General features: G+C 31.6%; 1 long non-coding RNA gene across 2 annotated transcripts; it reads right to left on the bottom strand.

The window, feature by feature from the left end:
* Positions 1-5,759: 5,759 nt before the first annotated feature.
* Positions 5,760-10,165, bottom strand: LOC132547151 (uncharacterized). Of its 2 annotated transcripts, none has more exons than XR_009554093.1 (3): positions 10,059-10,165; positions 8,363-8,452; positions 5,760-6,105 (listed from the first exon to the last, which is right to left on the bottom strand). It is a non-coding gene; the product is annotated as an uncharacterized LOC132547151 (long non-coding RNA). The 2 variants fall into 2 exon arrangements; XR_009554094.1 differs by lacking the exon at positions 5,760-6,105 and adding an exon at positions 7,329-7,340.
* Positions 10,166-11,705: the final 1,540 nt, after the last annotated feature.

Genomic DNA, 11,705 nt, shown 5'->3' with positions numbered 1-11,705 from the left:
CTTAGGAATAACATTTCCATTTCAGTTTTGCATGGAATCAAATATTTTTCAAAAGTTGCTGTTGAATTTTGGGGAAAAATTATCAGAAGTTTGTCATTTACTCATTAATTATGATATGAAATATTAAGCATACAGAATCAAAGGGGATATTCTGTGTGTCGCTATGTATCTAATTTTAATATATATGCACCGCTTTGTTTGTCACTTGTTTCCATATTGAACACTATAGATGTTATCATTCAAAAGTATATATTAAAGGAAACTAGTGGTCTTGTGACTTATTTTGAATGCATAGAATGTTTTTGTACTGTTTTTTTTAAATCCTTTTGGAATATAGCTGATAACGATATCACTTGCAATTTTCAATTCAAGCTTTCTACTATTGTTATGCAATACACAATCAATATTTCAAGTTACTGTTAAGTTTGTAACTTATATGGGTCTTATTTTCATGGTTTTCAAATTCACAATGAGTTTCTTTATCAGTTTTATTTTGCCAAAATATCATTTATTCTCAATTTTATGCTATCCTTGAACATACCAGCAGAATAAAACCCCTTGAAAATAACATCTTTTACAGTAAATGTTTGTTTATGAAATGTTACTTTTAATTATTGTTATCCAATATCAACTTCATAATTCCAGTCAAATGACCAGCCTACAATATAAGTGTTCAGAATAAGCTCAAGTACTAAAGTCAGGGAAGTATAAGATATACCATGTATTATCATGTATGTATGCCCTGCTTGAATAAAGCAGTTCTCTCCCTTTCCAATATTGCAATATGAGTTTAGTTTAGCATATAGCCTACAAACATACTGTAATATATCAAGGTCGAAAAGGTATTGAATCAAACAGTTAAAAAGTAATGATACACAAATAATTAATTCAAAAGAATTTTTGCAGTAGAACAAATGCCATGGATTTGGTGTGATTCATTGATAAAAATTTTCTAAGGAATAATTTTTCTTCGGTGCTAAATATGTGATATTTTGTAATAAAAGCAATATAATCATAGTGAATATTTTGAGAAGACATTCAGCCATGATAAGTTTGAAATTTATTTTTAATAATATCCATATTGAAGTATGTTATTAACTTTTAATTATCTGTTGTATTATACAATGTACATATCATTTTTTATTATTTCTAAAACATGTGACTTTTTAAACCTCTAAATATCTAATGCCATTATAGAATTTTTCAAGGTTTTATTACCAACCCACACCCCCATCCCCCACCCCACCCCTCACCCCCACCCCCCACCCCCCAAAAAAAATAGAATGACTTCCAGAAAAAATATGAGAAATTTCCTGATTAATGTATGGATTATTCTTTCTAATGAGACATCTTTTATTATTTTCATTATTTATTTATATATTTCCAATATTTCTGTAATTCCATGAGTGGTTCCACATGCAATTTTCTGACGTTAAGTTTTGTGAACAATAGATCAGAAACTTCATTTTTGTTGCTGTTGATTTGCTTTGTTTACATGTGATGTGCTAGTGTTGATAACAATGTGCTAAAATATAACACAAATTTTGTTACACATGTTTACTACAGTCACAAATAATGAGTGTCAAAACTAACTTTAGATTCTCTTGTAAACTGTTGCTCATTAGTAAATCCTTCTTGATAGATTGTTATTTAAAACAGGAAGTTTGAATTAAAAATATATTTACCAGTTCTGTAGCATATGAAATGTGTAAAGGTGATATAAGTCGGTAACTCAGAAGACAGAGTATGTCAAGATCATACTTATATGTTTCATTCTTGGGAATAATGATGGGCAGAATTACATATTCAACAAAGTATTGAAAAACTAGGAATGAAGTCTTTACACCCTCTCCTGGCCTTGAACTCACAACCCACCACAACTGTACATGCCCACTCTAAGGTCAATTCATGGATTTCTTGTTTCTTATTTTATCATTAGACTTTTTAAAACATTTTGTTATCTTCATTATTCTTAATGTTGATTCATAAACAAACTTTGTTAGCAAGAAATTGTGAAATCCAGTTAAATTTCAAGAAAAAATTGAATGGTATATCTTTGTATAAATGTTATGTAGTACATGGTTAGTTATGTTAATTTCAGAGATAATTTTGTTTTGGAAAATGACTCAAACCTCATGCATACATATTTCACTCAAATAGATATTCTACCTCAAATTACAAAGTTCAATTTTTTTTTTAAATGTTTAGGAAATCCATTAATTAAGACAAAAAAAATTTACTTGTTGATGCTAAACATGTTTATATAAATTTTGATTATATATGTATAAATATCATGACACATTGACAAAACTCATTTGTTTATGAGAAGTTTTACCCTATCGAACAATACTTAATCAGAATGTTTTCTTTTTAAATCAGTTTTGCCTGGTCATGTTCAACAAATTATTTAACCACAGAACAAATTTAGTATTTGTTATAAATTTCATATCCACAATCTCGTTAGATATAACCTGAATAAGACGGCAAGTTATACACGGTTACCTAACTTCACAATACATAATTATCTTTTTAGGTTACCTGACACATAGTCTCATGTTGACCATTTGTGACTGCCTTTTGTCCAGCTTCTTCCATTGTGCTTTGTTGCTTTGTGCATTATAAACTTAAAACCATTTTCGACTTCTTCTCATAAAACTCAAAAATCAAATTCATTGGGGCCCGAGGGGTGGGCCCAAAAGGGTCAAATGACTAAAATTTCCAAAATCTTCTTTTCAATAACAAGATCAGGTAGAACCACAATATTCCTCCTGAATGGAAGTGTCTCAAGGTGTCTTACCAAAGTTGTAAATTTCATGACCACAGGGTCTCACATTTTCCCCTGAGGATAGGGTAAAATTTACTATAGTTTATGTTGGAAAATGATATTTTTGAGCATTATTTGTTTATTGGAAATAATTCAAACTTGGTTATAATTGTTACTAAAGGATTACAGTTTGATGATACACACATATTGTCCCTAGCTGACCCCAAGGGACTGATAGGTGGGGCCAAGTTAGAGTTGAATTGTCCGAAATTTCTAAAATCTTCTTCTTAATACCCAGTAAGGTAGAACCAAATACTCCTCATGGATGGAAGTGTCTTAAGGTGCTTTAACCCAAAACTGTAAATTTCATAAACCCTGGGTCTCACATTTCCTCCCTGAGAAGGAGGTAAAATTTATTATAGTTTATACAGGAAAATGACATTTTTCAGCATAATTGGTTAAACTTGAAAAGAATTGCTACTATAGGATGTCAGGTTGATTACAAGCACATATTGACCCTGGCTGACTCACAAGTGGCTGATGGGCGGGGCCAAAAATAGGGTCAAACTGACTGAAATTTCCAAAATCTTCTTTTCAACACACAAATACTATGGATGAGTGTGTCTTAGGTGTTATAGCAATATTGTGAATTACATGACCCAAAGGTCTCACATTTCCCTCTGGAGAAGGGTAAAGTTTGTTAATTTACATAGGAAAATTACATTTCTGAGGATAATTTATTTTCTATTGGAAAAAGTTAAAACTTAAAAATTATTAGTATAAGATGACTGATGATATGCACATATTGCTCCTGGCTGGCCCCAAGGGGCTGGTGGGCGAAGCCAAAAGGGGTCAGTTTATCTCAAATTTCAAAGATATTCTGGACACCCATATTTGGTAGAATCTATTAAATACTGTTCATGAATGGAAGAGTTTATAAAGTTTTTCCAAGTCAATTTGCTTTACTAACAAGATTATTTATATCACATGTTAAAAGAAAGACAGCATTGTATATTTACATGCAACTCAGCTGACCGTTAGGGCCCTTGGGGCTTGTTAATAAAAAATTCTTGCAATCGGTTTTTAAAGAGTGGCATTTTGTTTATGTACAGTACTTTGTTTTTATTTGTTTCAATACACATATAATATTCCTTAATTACATATCAGTTTATATTTATGTCATTTATCTCATTCTATGTATATGAATGAAATCTTTTCTTATATGTAGTTGTATTTGCTCTTTGTGAATATACCAATTTTACACATTGTTGTGACAACTGATTTTGTTAGACGCAAACCTGATTTTATTTTATTGTCATTATTTATTGTGTGCTATTTATATAACTTCTACAATTTTAATGATTAACAAACTGTATGTATAACATAAACCTGGTGTCTCGACACATGCCAGCAGCAATCTACAATCTGATGTTAAGCATGTTTATATTTGTATAATTGTTTATTTAATTTCAGTATCACATATACATATGTTATTATTATAGAAATATCGTCCATTCCATAAGAACAATTTGTTAAGTGTTATATTTAGAGAAATCACTTGTTGATAAACAGTTATATATGAAATATGCCTTGTACAAAATTTATCATTAAAATATAGATGAATTAACCGGAGTCTGTGTATATATGTTAAATTTCGAATATTCAAATTGCAGATCGATGAAAATTATTAGAATGTTTTATGGTCGTTATAGTGATCTAATTGAGAAATATTCCATTTCTAAGTGCGATATGAACCTGGATGTGTTTACTGCCCGTTAGTTTGCCTGTTGGTTCCTTTGCTGTATACTTTGTTCTCATTTGAGCATGTGACATTATTTCCTTGGATTGACCAAGGGATTAAAGGGATTACGTAGTGGGCGGTGTCAATGAAGCAAAAGACCTATTTCCCTGTACTTTTTTTGAAGTCAGTGTATAAATCTTTCTATTGTTCATATTTTGCCCTATTTCTTTTTTTTTTTTTACATATTTTGTGAATTTGAGTATGGATTATGATTATGTGGACATGTTGGTATTTTCTTATTGTTTTTTATTCAATTCATCCCTAATGATAAATGCATCCTTTCAATTTCTTTCAAATGTCTTATATAATCATTTGCTAGGTAACATAACTGTCATTACCAAGATAAATTATGTGGTTATAAGCTTCTTAAGACCATTTCATAGCATGTTGACTTTGCGAAAAGGTCGAAGTCATTTATGGTAAGAAATTTTGTAGCACATTTTTACTGCATGCATCCAGAAACTTTGGAAGATTTCCAAAGGTTTTTAGCAAATTTGACCCATATGATGTTCAAAATTTTTATCCGAAGACATTATATATACATATTGTATCACAGCATCCAGGGCACCTGTTTCCTTGTCTACTGGGACTTCAGAAAATTTTTTCAAGGTTTTTAACATGTTGTGCAGAGCTCCATCGAAGGGCCATACCAACTTAATATCAGTAAACTGTATGAAAACTCGGCCGAGACTCTGTAAAATGAGAAACTTGAATCATAAACTTGATGTTAAGGTAAACTCATACAAGATCCTCTATTTGTGGCCCACTTCAACTGCTTGTCAAATTAAATAAGTGTAACAGTTTGAAAAGATACCAATGTTAAGGCAATAATGATTGTGTAGTTTGTATTGAAACCGTTTGCTGTTTTTTATTCTCCTGCAAGCTGCTTGCGTCATTTTGATGTCAGACTTCCTTTCGAAAGAAGGTGTTACTTTATTAAACTAAATGCTTGAGGCCTGTCACATGGCATCCAGAGAAATCAGGGTAAATAGTCTTACCCAAAGATACAGCCATGACCACGTGGACTGGTCAATTACTCAGGTTCTTGAGAAACACAAACCACCACAGAAGGGAGCATTGAAACAAGAACCTGAAATATTCACATGAATTGCAGCATTTCCACTCCTTATCTCCACCCCAAAAATATCACAGCTCATGCCCCAAATATTACTTAATAAACAAAGAATAAATAACTACTTTTTTAAACACTATTTTTTATTAAATTATTTATTTACAATGCATCGTAAAAACAAAACATGAGATATATAGTAAAACATTTGTACAAAAGTCGCTGACATGATTTGAATGATCAAGTCATACATGTATTTGACTTGTGTTTATATGTACCAACTTAAAGTTCCTGCGGTATTACACATTTTTCGTCTATTTTAACATCTCCAACTATCATTTGTACGAAATCAATTATTAATCTTTTTTCTTTTTAAAGGTAAATAATTCATCTATCTTTCTGGTAATATCAAACACATAATCCATGGTAGGGTTTCTAAAGCTGATAGCAAACTGTTCCTTGATTGACTCCCTGTAAAAAAAATTTAAAAAGAAACTGCAATCAAATACCAATCACAGTCGCCTAGTAACATTTATTAACAGTGCAAATAAAGTAATCAATCAAATTTGCTTGAAGAGATTTTATTACATTTATACGGTTAATATGGAGGTCTGAAAGGGACATCAGGTATATTTTTCCTATTATGTTTGCACATATTGAAAATAATGATAATTTTTTTCTTTTACAAGTGTATGTAATAAGGGTAGCAAAATGTTTCCTTTACTTGTGCATGTGTATTATGTTTTTTACATTATGTGTGGAAAGTCTCATGGTGACCTATTACAGTCCCATTTTGTCTGGCGTCAAGCGTCATTTATGAGTCCATACATTTTTTGACTGTTTTTTACATCTTCTGAAAATCCCATTAACTAACTTTCCATCGCCAGACGTTAGCCAAATTAATAAATTATATTGTCCCCAGCCCCAAGGGAACTGAGGGGTGGGGTCGAGAAAGTTTCAGATTGACTGAATTTTCAAAAACCCTTCTACTCAATACCCAAATAAGGTAGAATCAAATAGTCTTTGTGTATTAAGTGGTCCTAAGGTGTTTTTCTCTGGCTGACCCCTAGGGGTTGATGTGTGTGACCAAAAAGATTCAAATTGACTGAAACTTCAAAACTCTTCTCAATACACACATTTTATAGAATCAATAACTATTCAATGATGGATGGGTCTGAAAGTAATACTATTATATCTCTGTACAAATAGGATTTCTCATTTTTCATTCTTTATACTATACATTCATTTCAATTTTTTCAGTTTGTAAGTTTACTCAGGTGATCCTTTTGGGCCCTGGGCCTGTTTTGCTATTGTGTTAATGTACTGATAATAAAAATAGTTAAGTGTTTTTCCCATTACATGCCAATATGATAATGAGAGTGTGTATATCTTTTTTTCCTTCATATACTATGTGCATACATAATAAGAAAAAATATACCTGGATTTCTCTTCTGTACCTCTGTAAGTTCATGTATTTATTCATTTTTATACCTTTTTTTTTTTTTGTTTTTTTTTTTTTTTTGGTAAAATTCAGCCCCAGCACATACTGATACAATATTGGTTTAAGATTTATTGCAAAACAATTTTAACAATATATATTTTTTTTAGAAAAGGAATGAATGATCCTACTAATACTGATTTCTGCTGGTTCTGTACATGACATGGCCAATGTTGTAAAATTTGATTCATAATTACCTGTTAACTGTCTGAAATGGAAAAAGAAAAAAAATATACATTTTAGATAAAACAAAAGGCTCATAGGACTGCATTACTCATCTAACATTCAATGCTTTATACAAATACTCAAACAGTTTACATCATTGACATTCAAAGTCTGGTTAATTAGAAGACGTATCTTGATGCCATGTTTCAACAAATTTGACCCTTGTGTTCTTGCATGTGTTCAAGATACTTTCTTTTCCCAAACACTGTTGGAGTCCATCCCTAAAATTCTGATTAATCAGAGAAAAAAAGAAGTCATTTGAATGTTTTTAAAGAAATTTGACTCCTGAGACCTTCAGTATGGTCACGGTCATTTCTTTGTGTAAATTTTGTGGCACTCCATCTATATCCAAGGAATCTACCATTGTATCAGCCAATAATATTGATTCTGGGCCTTTGGTTAATCAGATGAAGTATAGTTTTAAGGTAAAACTTATTTCTTTTCACAAGCTGTGTCTGGCTTCATCGTAGGTAGCTATATCATGATTCTAAACATTTTTAGTTCAGCATTCAGAAGTCATTGGAGCATTTTGAGAAATGACATGGATCAAGGTCATTTTACTCACAAGCAATGCCAAAATTCATACAAGGAAGCTACCAGCCAAACATGGTGACATTTGACATTTTAAGTTTTTGAAAAGTTTCAAGAGATATTGATGCAGATGGATGACAGACAGATGCAGTATCACAGCTCAATTAAAATTAAATCCACATGTTTTTGTAATATTCATAAAACATAATATGTGAAACTGTTTCTGTTAGACCACAAACAAAAGGAACTTTTCTGCTTCACCTTCAAAGTTTTGTTGTACTCATTTCCACATGATCAAATTGCTATGCATTATGTTTCTTGTGATTGAAGCAAAGCCTGATCTTTTTTTTCACATTTAACTTTAATGCATGCCTAGAATTGGGTATGGTCAATCCAAAACTAGTGAGTAAATATCTGAAACATTTATTATCACCTGTTATAGACTTCACACATTTAGCAACCATTTCAACTTACCTTTAATTTTTTTTCAATAAGACCTTCAAACATATAATCTCTGTTTCCGAAAACATACACACAAAATGGAAAGGACATATATGCTGCCATCTGTAAATAAGAGAATAATTAAATTTTATGTATTACATTATCATATTTAAATTTTCATAGGAATGTCTCAGTTTAATCTAACCTGGAAGAATAGCTGCCTTTTAAGTAAGATCTAAAACCAAAGTTTTCTCCAATTTCAGTTTTTCTTATTTTGGTAACAAACATTTAATTGGAAAGTAAATTGTAAAATACCAAGAAAACACTGTTGAAAGTTCTTTCGATTTATCATCTTAAATGGATTTTCTCTATTTGTGGAAAAGGGCTGTTTAATAAAGACAAGTTTCGCTCGCTTCAATGTATCTATTTTGTCATAATGTCTGTCATTTCGAGAGTCTAATAGTGGAATGCCAAATACCATAACAAAATGACCGAAAACACAATGAGAACAAAGAAAACCTAGACCATTGGCTAACAAAGGAGGTACCAATGGGAACAATTTAGAAACTGGCCTATGACAAAATCTAGGAATAATCAAACCAAATAAATTGAAATAATGAGGTCAAAGAAAGAAATTACACATATTGCATTATGAAATCAATGTTTTTATATACGTGGACTAATATTATGTCTGCTATACATCATGTAAGCCATCCACAAGATCTGCAACTTATATATATCTGATTGGCAGCACAACCTAGATTTCATAATCTTTAAGACAGAGATAATTTCAAGGATTTAAATTTAGTTTCTAGAAAAAATCCATATATAAATATGTATTTGAAAAGAATAAAATCAACATGACAAATGTATTCCGCTAATGCTAATGTATTGCCTGAAGATGGCCATTAGGCCTGAAAACATTAGCAGAATACTTTTGTCGTGTTGATTTTACTCTTTTCAAATATTTTATTGATACACAAAGCATCTTTGAGTTACATCCATATATATATATACTAGTATACTGCATGTCAGAAGGTAAGCTCACCTGTCCATGCATCAACATTCATCTTCATCTTCTTTTGGAAAACAACCACTAAGCAAATATGCATATTGCTTTATATAAGTGAAGATTCTGACCAAGTTTCCTACAGGTGCATACATTACACATTTTGATGGACAGATGTCTGGTCAAAATTTGCACTTGGTGACATATCAGTCAGAAAACGGTAGGTTTATGGCTTTTTTGTCGAAAATACTTCTAATGGCACTGTATTCGAGTTTGAAACTATGTAAATGCATGCTGGAAAATTAATTGTTTTGAAGCTACTGTTGAACTTTCACTCTGTAAGTATATATTAAGTCATGATGATGATCAGGTAACCCGAAATCCTTAACTGTAAATAATCGTTTATGACAAATTATGTACATTTTTAAGACATTGACGTAAACAGATCGCCTTTGTCCATTACTCAAAACATATGTTTGACGTTCTGCAGTTAAGAATATCAAAATTCCCATAAAGTATATCAACGTACCACAGGAGCCCGATTTCAGTTTTAAAAATGATGAAAGATGATTTAATGTCAGCACAAAAAAGAGCGAATTCTAGCATAATATCTTGGGGGATCTGGTTACTTTTTCCTTACGTAATTTAGCTATATCACATTTTCAATGTCACTTTATGACATGAGAAGACAAACCGCACAAATATACCGTATACTTTTACCTTTATAATTTCTTTGTAAGCTTGTCTACGTGTCATAGGCATAATGATAGTTGAAGTATGAAAACCGAATGCAATTGTCAGTTGTCAGCAGTCACCTCGACATGTCCACCGGAAGTTTGCGTGTAGTATCTAAAAACTCGATGCGAATGATTTAATATTCCGAAAGATTTGATAAACGAAATGATAATCGCAAAGTGATCGTGAAATCAATGTTGTAGTTATGAAAAAGTGTTTTTCAATACCTTACAACTGAATATATCAACATGTAAAATATCGATCTGATTCTGATACCAAAAAATAACAGAATTAAAAAAAGGCGTTTGAGGGGAGATCACTCGTAAATTCGTATGTACCACTTTTCATCATGTGCTGCACAACAAAGCAAAAGGGCGCATGATGATTGGCCTGTTACAACACATGTAAATGATACAACATCCCTTTGTAACTAATAAAAAAACAACCGATAAAAATAACTCACTTAAATATAAGGGGATCTAGAGTTTTTAGATATTGTCTTCTCAATATAAAAGACAAGGTTAGGCAGAACTCGCTTAATTTATCAAATTATTAATTTTATTTCATTTTATTTTCCCCTATGGAGCAGTAGCTGCCTACTCTCACGGAACATGTGGTCTTATTCTCCTTTTACTTCATATTTTTCCTCGGTTTCATCCAATCTGAATTTGAATTTTCTTCGCTGTTTTTGGAAACCAATGCATTATCCGTTTAATTCATGTGTTTGTATCAAGCCATCTATTATCGGTTTTGTAGTGATCACAGTCCGCAAGCGTATTGCAATGGCAATGTACCTGTATCGGCTTACAGTTTCGCATTCACCACCACCACCAATTTGTGTAAATTGATGAATGCATGGACAATCAATTAAGTTTCGGTAAAACGAGGTCTTTGATATAATTATAATGTTATAAAACGATTCATGAAAAATATTCTAATAAGAAAGTTAAAAGATTTAACAGTAAAAATTAACGAATAATTAATTAATTAAATAAATAAATAAATATCAAGGTCTAACGGAAATGACGTTCACTAATTCATAAGTACAATCTAAATGAACATCAGATATTATACACAGATCACGTATACGCACTTAAGGTGTGCTATACCTAAAATTTCTCTCTCTAAACTTACTATTAATATCAAGATGTATTACTCTGTTATTAATAATTGCATGTTTGTAATTTCGTTTAGTTTATTTTTTGTAAAAAATAAACTGAAATTATTGTACTCATTGCAGCGTCTCCTTTTGTGATTGGTGCCGTACCCATCAACTGAAATAAATCCAAGTTAACGATAACCTGGTTTAAACTGCAGTGCAAAATAGTTTAACAAAAACAATTTTACTTTGCCACCTAAAGCAGCATTAGATGAAAGAATGAAAGATGACATACAATTGGAATAAATCGAGGTGGTGTGCATGTTTAATGACAGCCATTTTGGATTCTGCTTCTTGATTTCTCAGTTAATGCAGCGTCTGAACCAAACCGCGCTTGTTGACGAGCGTCCCAGTTCTGACATCGAAAGACTACAGATACAGAAAACACACTCTATGAAGATAGGCAAACCATGTCCTATTCACCACTGCCAACAGACTGAGCGGATAGTGGAACGTCAATATTCGCGTTAACT

The sequence above is a fragment of the Ylistrum balloti genome, unplaced genomic scaffold, assembly GCF_031769215.1.
Source record: "Ylistrum balloti isolate Yb309-2 unplaced genomic scaffold, AGI_CSIRO_Ybal_v1 Utg369936, whole genome shotgun sequence".
NCBI classification, from domain to species: domain Eukaryota; kingdom Metazoa; phylum Mollusca; class Bivalvia; order Pectinida; family Pectinidae; genus Ylistrum; species Ylistrum balloti.
Note: the sequence above shows the minus strand (reverse complement) of the source record. Positions and strands in the feature narration are given on the sequence as shown.